This window comes from Myxine glutinosa, unplaced genomic scaffold (assembly GCF_964187855.1).
Source record: "Myxine glutinosa unplaced genomic scaffold, kmMyxGlut1.1 SCAFFOLD_2075, whole genome shotgun sequence".
Classification (NCBI taxonomy): domain Eukaryota; kingdom Metazoa; phylum Chordata; class Myxini; order Myxiniformes; family Myxinidae; genus Myxine; species Myxine glutinosa.
This window is the reverse complement of record NW_027618170.1, coordinates 73132-82055: the sequence shown is the minus strand read 5'-3', so window position 1 is coordinate 82055 and position 8924 is coordinate 73132. Positions and strand designations below refer to the sequence as shown.

Below are 8924 nucleotides of genomic sequence, written 5' to 3'. Positions count from 1 at the left end.
TGCAATTGCACTCCTATTTACTGAAATCCGATTTACGAAATACGCCTTCGTGAGATATATCAGACATGAAGTTTCTGGCCAAGATTTGTCAAATTCTGTGTGTTTGGTTCAAACGCTAATGACTGAAGTGTTTGCCCCTCTCATTCCTTCATTCATTCAGTCACACACTCACTCATTCACTCCAGGACTCACTCACTCCCTCATTCACTCACACTCAATCATTCACTCACTTATTCACAGAATGACTCACTCACTGATGTTGGTTTATAATTATTGATGAAAGGATATTTGATAAGTTTGGTAATTGTATGAATAAAATATTTAACATTTGAAAAGATTATTTTTCATGGAGCGATGGTGGTATAGTGGTGAGCATAGCTGCCTTCCAAGCAGTTGACCTGGGTTCGATTCCTGGTCATCGCAGCTTAATTTTTATACTGTGCTTGCGAAGTGCAAAGCAGGTTTCAGCGATCGGGTGTGTGTGTGTGTGCGTGTCTGCATTAAAAAAAAAAAAATTCTCAGCCACCGTTGGATCGATTGACAAGAAATTCTTAACACCGGAGTATCTCCGACTAAAGATTTATTTATCTATAATCAGGACGTTTCCCCGAGAATTATTACATTTGCACAAGTCATTTCCACGAAGAACATTGTGAATGGAAAACAGTCCTTTCCCTGAAATGTCGCGCTTTGGACCAAAAACTTTGTGTCTCCGCATTTTGCAGAGTGTGCAATGATTCATACAAAAACTCCTCCTCTGTCGTGAAAAGAGGCGTTTTGGAGCAAAAACTTATTGTCTGCACAAATTGCACCCTCATTGTCCCAAATCACACTTCTAATATTGAAACGCGTCTTTCCTCAAACAGTTGAACATTGTGAATGTAAAAACAGTCCTATTTCCTGAAAATAAGCGTTTTGGACCAAAAACTTATTGTCTGCACAAATTGCACCCTTGTTACGTGGTCCCCTCGGTGAATACCTGGTCTCGGGGACCCCCGGACCGTGAGAGGAACACCGCCAGCAAGCTGTATTATATATGCGCTTTCGCCACGCAATCCATATGAATTTCACCCAGGAGACAACTGATGTTCAAGGATATATTTCCAATGGTAATGATACCATACAATTTCAATGACACAACCACGGAGATTTTCCCCGAGCAATCAACAATACACAACCATCAACAATATTTCAATGACACAACCACGGAGATTTTCCCCGAGCAATCAACAATACACTACCATCAACAATTCCCCAGCCACAATCAATTCCCTATGAGTAAGATGGCCATCTTATATACGTGTGTCCCGTTGAGTACTCACGACACCCTTTTGGTCTCGGTCCCGCACAATGTCTCTGGGCCCCTCCTGACCAAGATGATAGTCGGCGTCGCCGCACTCGGGCGGTTGAACGAACCCCGGGTGGACGTGTTTCCACCGGGCAGGTATCGTACCCGGCACCCCGGCTACAGCCCCTCGCGGCCACGCGACGCGGGGACGGGAAAGCAAGCCAAAAGCCCCACGCCGCTTGCCAGGCGTGTTAGGCCCCAACGGGCGACCCGTACGCGTCTTTTTAGACGGTGTTGGGAACGGTGCCAGATGCGGGGTCGATGCACGGCCCCACGTCAACTTGACGTCTCCACCGGGCAGGTACACGTCCCGGTGATTCCTCTCGCCAGGCGGGCTTCGGAACGCCGCCTTTCCACACGGCTCAATCAATCCCACCTTTCGTCGGTGCGGGCGAGGAAGAAGAAGCCTCGTCATTTTTTCCTCGTGTCTTTTCCTCCTCCCTTTCCGGTCACTTCCGTTTCCGGCCACTTGTTCAGAAGGGCTCCTGACCCTCCAATCACAACAACCCTTAATATACTACACACGGATAAGCAAAGACCTGAATGGTAATCCACATACATTCACATAAATATGTAACACTCCCCCCCTTCAAGAAAGAAAGTTTGAACCCAGCGAAAACTTTCTTTGCCGGCCAATTTGGAGAAACAAACCAGATAACTCAACCCCCCCACATTATCAGTTGCCCCCGGGCACAGTTATCACTTAAAAATAAAGCAACCAAAATTTCACCACAACCCCTCCAGATTACTCACTCTGGACTAAGCACCAGCAACGACATTGTCCCTGCCAAATCAAACTCCATCTCATGACCCTCTGACTTTGACCGCCAGTTTCTTGTGAATGAAGGTTAAGGGGTTGATCACAGATCCAAAGTTAAGCCACTCGATAGCACTTTTTCTGGGAGGCCAAGCCGAGTATTCACTACATGGATGCCTTTAGGAACGTGGAGTTCACGGTTAGTCCGTGCAGGAAAGTTCTCTACATGGGCGCCTTGAGGAACGTGGAGTTCACGGTTAGTCCGTGCATGAAAGTTCACTACATGGACGCCTTTAGGAACGGCGTTCACGGTTAATCCGTGTAGGAATCTTGGCTCAGCGGCTCCGCCGCATTCAGTGCTTCAACTTCTCAGAACTTCCCTAATAATTAGGGTGGGACCACTTGTCCCTGTAGTCCCATGAATAGCGGTCTCCTTCTCGGCCACTACTTTGCCAATCCTTCCTTCGGGAGCGGCCGTAACTGAGGGAGCCTCCATAATAATATTGATTGCGGCCACCACCAACACTACCGCCCAGTTGTCCTCTCCTGTAGACCTCTCGACGTCTACGAAATGCCTTCCCTACTGTTATGGTCCGACCCTCCAAATCCCTGCCATTCCAATTCTTCTCTGCCTCTCTGGCGTCTTTTGTGCTGGCAAACGTGACAAAGCCGAACCCTCTTGACTGTTGCGTTTCCCAGTCTCTTACCAACCGCACTTCCACCAGCGGCCCATATCTGTTGAAGACAGAGGTCAGAACTTCTTCCTCTGTTTTGAAGTTCAGTCCCCCTACAAATAACTTGGCACTTTTGTCGCCATCCCGAGCTGGTGTGGCGTTATTTTCCCTGCTGGGCTCTTTACCAACCCTCAGGTTACCATAAACTTGACCCCCGGCCAAATCATTCCCGATAACCACAGATACACCCTCTACAGGAAGCGTGGCTTGTAAACCGACGGTGACCGGTCCTGACACCAAATCGGACTCCAAATGGATGACATGAAGGGGAGCACTAACACCGCCCCCGATCCCCTGTAAACGAACACTATCCCCCGTTGCCGTCTCCTCGGACCATGGCAAAATGCCTTCCAGCATTAAAGATTGATGTGCCCCTGTGTCCCTCAATATCCTAACCGGTTTCCGGTTAGTCGAGGCTCCATCCCGTGACACAAACCCCTCTGAAATAAATGGTTGGTAACCCTTTTGATGGCGATTTCTCACAATGGCCATTGCGTTTGGAGTCGTAGTAGTCGGACTCCGCTCTGGGTCTTCGCTTTTCATGCGGTAGCAACTGGACATCAAGTGTCCAGGTTTCTTGCAAAAAGCGCAAGTAGGCCCAGAGGAAAAACTCGTGGTCTGCCTCGGGCCCCCCGAACTATAAGTTTGTCTTGGGCCCGCATCCCTCTGATTTCGAACAGGTGGGGTATCATAGTTGTCCCCATAATCATCTCGAGGCCGCCGCCATGTATGGTCGTTCTCCGCACCTGCTGTTCCCCACCTCCCCTGCGGAGATCTAGGCGAGGAGTTAGGTTCGTGGACCCCTATTCGGTGGGTTAAGGCATAATCATCTGCCATGGTGGCTGCGTCCCACAACTTTGGTACCTTCTTTTCCTGCAGGTACACTTTGATGTCCTCGTGGACACACTGCTGGAATTCCTCCACCAGGATCAAATCCCGCAATGTCTCGAAGTCTTTCCCGACTCCTTTTGACTCACACCACCGATCAAACATGTTTTCTTTCACTCTGGCAAACTCCACATGGGTCTCACTCTCCCTCTTCCTGGCATTCCTGAATTTTTGCCTGTAAGCTTCCGGAACAAACTCATACGCTTTGAGGATGTGCGTCTTCAGTACCTCATAATCTGCACATTGGTCCATTGGTAGCGCCGAATAAATTTCCTGAGCTTTCCCCACCAGCACACTTTGCACGAGTATGGTCCAGGCCTCCTCCGGCCAGTTTAATTGTCGAGCCACTTTCTCAAAGTGTGGGAAAAATTTCGCGACTTCCTTTTCACTGAACGGTGGAACCAGCCTCACATGTCTGCCCACATCCCAGGTTTTCTGGTTAGGTGTCGACCCCGTCAGCAAGGGTGGTGCCTCTCCCCGTTCTCTCATTAACTCCAGCTCCTTGAATTTGATTTCTTGCTGAAGCTCCATGTCACGTTCCTTTAATTCCCTTTCCGCTTTTCTCTCCTCTGCTTCGAGGTCCCTTGCAGCTCTCCTTTCCTCTGCTTGTTCCTTTTCTCTTCTTTCCTGGAGTTCTCTTTCCACTCTCCTTTCCTCGGTTCTTTCTTGTGCTGTTTTCTCTTCCAACCTTTCCTGGAGTTCTCGTTCCACTCTCCTTTCCTCTGCTTTTTTGTCTTCTAACCTTTCCTGGAGTTCTCGTTCCACTCTCCTTTCCTCCGCTTGTTTCTCTTCCCTCCTCTCTTCTGCTTTCCTTTCTTCTTCTGCTCTTTCCTTTTCTGCTTTCCTTTCTTCTTCTGCTCTTTCCTTTTCTGCTTTCCTTTCTTCTTCTGCTCTTTCCTTTTCTGCTTTCCTTTCTTCTTCTTTAATCCGTTCCTGGCTCCGTAATTGCAACTCCAGTTTCCGGAGCTCAACGTCTTCTGGTTCTTCGGGTAGCCACTCCCAGGCTAACTCGTCCCATGTTCCTAATCCCACCATAGATTGTATCACCGTGGCCTGCAACTCTGCCTTCCTCAAATTAGTTCGGACCTCCAAGTTAAAATGTTTGGCCAATTTCAAGAGGTCCGACTTTAGCAACGCTCGGAACTGTGCCTCACTCGGGGTTACCCCAAAGTTCTGTGCCACAAACGCCATGGTGCCTATCGTTAACACCTGTTAACCTTCACCCAAGACTTTACCCCAATTTCTCAAAAAAATTTACCAATTAATAATTAATTAATAAATTTTAATTAATAAAAAATTATTATTTTATTATTTTATACAATTTTAAATCCCGGACGTAGACCCAATTGCGAAACCGCAAATCGTAATTTGGACGAGCCCCCAATTCTGTTACGTGGTCCCCTCGGTGAATACCTGGTCTCGGTGACCCCCGGACCGTGAGAGGAACTCCGCCAGCAAGCTGTATTATATATGCGCTTTCGCCACGCAATCCATATGAATTTCACCCAGGAGACAACTGATGTTCAAGGATACATTTCCAATGGTAATGATACCATACAATTTCAATGACACAACCACGGAGATTTTCCCCGAGCAATCAACAATACACAACCATCAACAATATTTCAATGACACAACCACGGAGATTTTCCCCGAGCAATCAACAATACACTACCATCAACAATTCCCCAGCCACAATCAATTCCCTATGAGTAAGATGGCCATCTTATATACGTGTGTCCCGGTGAGTACTCACGACACCCTTTTGGTCTCGGTCCCGCACAATGTCTCTGGGCCCCTCCTGACCAAGATGATAGTCGGCGTCGCCGCACTCGGGCGGTTGAACGAACCCCGGGTGGACGTGTTTCCACCGGGCAGGTATCGTACCCGGCACCCCGGCTACAGCCTCTCGCGGCCACGCGACGCGGGGACGGGAAAGCAAGCCAAAAGCCCCACGCCGCTTGCCAGGCGTGTTAGGCCCCAACGGGCGACCCGTACGCGTCTTTTTAGACGGTGTTGGGAACGGTGCCAGACGCGGGGTCGATGCACGGCCCCACGTCAACTTGACGTCTCCACCGGGCAGGTACACGTCCCGGTGATTCCTCTCGCCAGGCGGGCTTCGGAACGCCGCCTTTCCACACGGCTCAATCAATCCCACCTTTCGTCGGTGCGGGCGAGGAAGAAGAAGCCTCGTCCTTTTTTCCTCGTGTCTTTTCCTCCTCCCTTTCCGGTCACTTCCGTTTCCGACCACTTGTTCAGAAGGGCTCCTGACCCTCCAATCACAACAACCCTTAATATACTACACACGGATAAGCAAAGACCTGAATGGTAATCCACATACATTCAAATAAATATGTAACACTCCCCCCCTTCAAGAAAGAAAGTTTGAACCCAGCGAAAACTTTCTTTGCCGGCCAATTTGGAGAAACAAACCAGATAACTCAACCCCCCCACATTATCAGTTGCCCCCGGGCACAGTTATCACTTAAAAATAAAGCAACCAAAATTTCACCACAACCCCTCCAGATTACTCACTCTGGACTAAGCACCAGCAACGACATTGTCCCTGCCAAATCAAACTCCATCTCATGACCCTCTGACTTTGACCGCCAGTTTCTTGTGAATGAAGGTTAAGGGGTTGATCACAGATCCAAAGTTAAGCCACTCGATAGCACTTTTTCTGGGAGGCCAAGCCGAGTATTCACTACATGGATGCCTTTAGGAACGTGGAGTTCACGGTTAGTCCGTGCAGGAAAGTTCTCTACATGGGCGCCTTGAGGAACGTGGAGTTCACGGTTAGTCCATGCATGAAAGTTCACTACATGGACGCCTTTAGGAACGGCGTTCACGGTTAATCCGTGTAGGAATCTTGGCTCGGCGGCTCCGCCGCATTCAGTGCTTCAGCTTCTCAGAACTTCCCTAATAATTAGGGTGGGACCACTTGTCCCTGTAGTCCCATGAATAGCGGTCTCCTTCTCGGCCACTACTTTGCCAATCCTTCCTTCGGGAGCGGCCGTAACTCAGGGAGCCTCCATAATAATATTGATTGCGGCCACCACCAACACTACCGCCCAGTTGTCCTCTCCTGTAGACCTCTCGACGTCTACGAAATGCCTTCCCTACTGTTATGGTCCGACCCTCCAAATCCCTGCCATTCCAATTCTTCTCTGCCTCTCTGGCGTCTTTTGTGCTGGCAAACGTGACAAAGCCGAACCCTCTTGATTGTTGCGTTTCCCAGTCTCTTACCAACCGCACTTCCACCAGCGGCCCATATCTGTTGAAGACAGAGGTCAGAACTTCTTCCTCTGTTTTGAAGTTCAGTCCCCCTACAAATAACTTGGCACTTTTGTCGCCATCCCGAGCTGGTGTGGCGTTATTTTCCCTGCTGGGCTCTTTACCAACCCTCAGGTTACCATAAACTTGACCCCCGGCCAAATCATTCCCGATAACCACAGATACACCCTCTACAGGAAGCGTGGCTTGTAAACCGACGGTGACCGGTCCTGACACCAAATCGGACTCCAAATGGATGACATGAAGGGGAGCACTAACACCGCCCCCGATCCCCTGTAAACGAACACTATCCCCCGTTGCCGTCTCCTCGGACCATGGCAAAATGCCTTCCAGCATTAAAGATTGATGTGCCCCTGTGTCCCTCAATATCCTAACCGGTTTCCGGTTAGTCGAGGCTCCATCCCGTGACACAAACCCCTCTGAAATAAATGGTTGGTAACCCTTTTGATGGCGATTTCTCACAATGGCCATTGCGTTTGGAGTCGTAGTAGTCGGACTCCGCTCTGGGTCTTCGCTTTTCATGCGGTAGCAACTGGACATCAAGTGTCCAGGTTTCTTGCAAAAAGCGCAAGTAGGCCCAGAGGAAAAACTCGTGGTCTGCCTCGGGCCCCCCGAACTATAAGTTTGTCTTGGGCCCGCATCCCTCTGATTTCGAACAGGTGGGGTATCATAGTTGTCCCCATAATCATCTCGAGGCCGCCGCCATGTATGGTCGTTCTCCGCACCTGCTGTTCCCCACCTCCCCTGCGGAGATCTAGGCGAGGAGTTAGGTTCGTGGACCCCTATTCGGTGGGTTAAGGCATAATCATCTGCCATGGTGGCTGCGTCCCACAACTTTGGTACCTTCTTTTCCTGCAGGTACACTTTGATGTCCTCGTGGACACACTGCTGGAATTCCTCCACCAGGATCAAATCCCGCAATGTCTCGAAGTCTTTCCCGACTCCTTTTGACTCACACCACCGATCAAACATGTTTTCTTTCACTCTGGCAAACTCCACATGGGTCTCACTCTCCCTCTTCCTGGCATTCCTGAATTTTTGCCTGTAAGCTTCCGGAACAAACTCATACGCTTTGAGGATGTGCGTCTTCAGTACCTCATAATCTGCACATTGGTCCATTGGTAGCGCCGAATAAATTTCCTGAGCTTTCCCCACCAGCACACTTTGCACGAGTATGGTCCAGGCCTCCTCCGGCCAGTTTAATTGTCGAGCCACTTTCTCAAAGTGTGGGAAAAATTTCGCGACTTCCTTTTCACTGAACGGTGGAACCAGCCTCACATGTCTGCCCACATCCCAGGTTTTCTGGTTAGGTGTCGACCCCGTCAGCAAGGGTGGTGCCTCTCCCCGTTCTCTCATTAACTCCAGCTCCTTGAATTTGATTTCTTGCTGAAGCTCCATGTCACGTTCCTTTAATTCCCTTTCCGCTTTTCTCTCCTCTGCTTCGAGGTCCCTTGCAGCTCTCCTTTCCTCTGCTTGTTCCTTTTCTCTTCTTTCCTGGAGTTCTCTTTCCACTCTCCTTTCCTCGGTTCTTTCTTGTGCTGTTTTCTCTTCCAACCTTTCCTGGAGTTCTCGTTCCACTCTCCTTTCCTCTGCTTTTTTGTCTTCTAACCTTTCCTGGAGTTCTCGTTCCACTCTCCTTTCCTCCGCTTGTTTCTCTTCCCTCCTCTCTTCTGCTTTCCTTTCTTCTTCTGCTCTTTCCTTTTCTGCTTTCCTTTCTTCTTCTGCTCTTTCCTTTTCTGCTTTCCTTTCTTCTTCTGCTCTTTCCTTTTCTGCTTTCCTTTCTTCTTCTTTAATCCGTTCCTGGCTCCGTAATTGCAACTCCAGTTTCCGGAGCTCAACGTCTTCTGGTTCTTCGGGTAGCCACTCCCAGGCTAACTCGTCCCATGTTCCTAATCCCACCATA

At 49.4% G+C, this 8924-nt stretch overlaps 1 non-coding gene across 1 annotated transcript; it reads left to right on the top strand.

Annotated features, from left to right (window-relative positions):
* The first annotated feature begins 351 nt into the window (after nt 1-351).
* Nucleotides 352-423, top strand: TRNAG-UCC (transfer RNA glycine (anticodon UCC)). The gene has a single exon. It is a non-coding gene; the product is annotated as a tRNA-Gly (tRNA).
* Nucleotides 424-8924: the final 8501 nt, after the last annotated feature.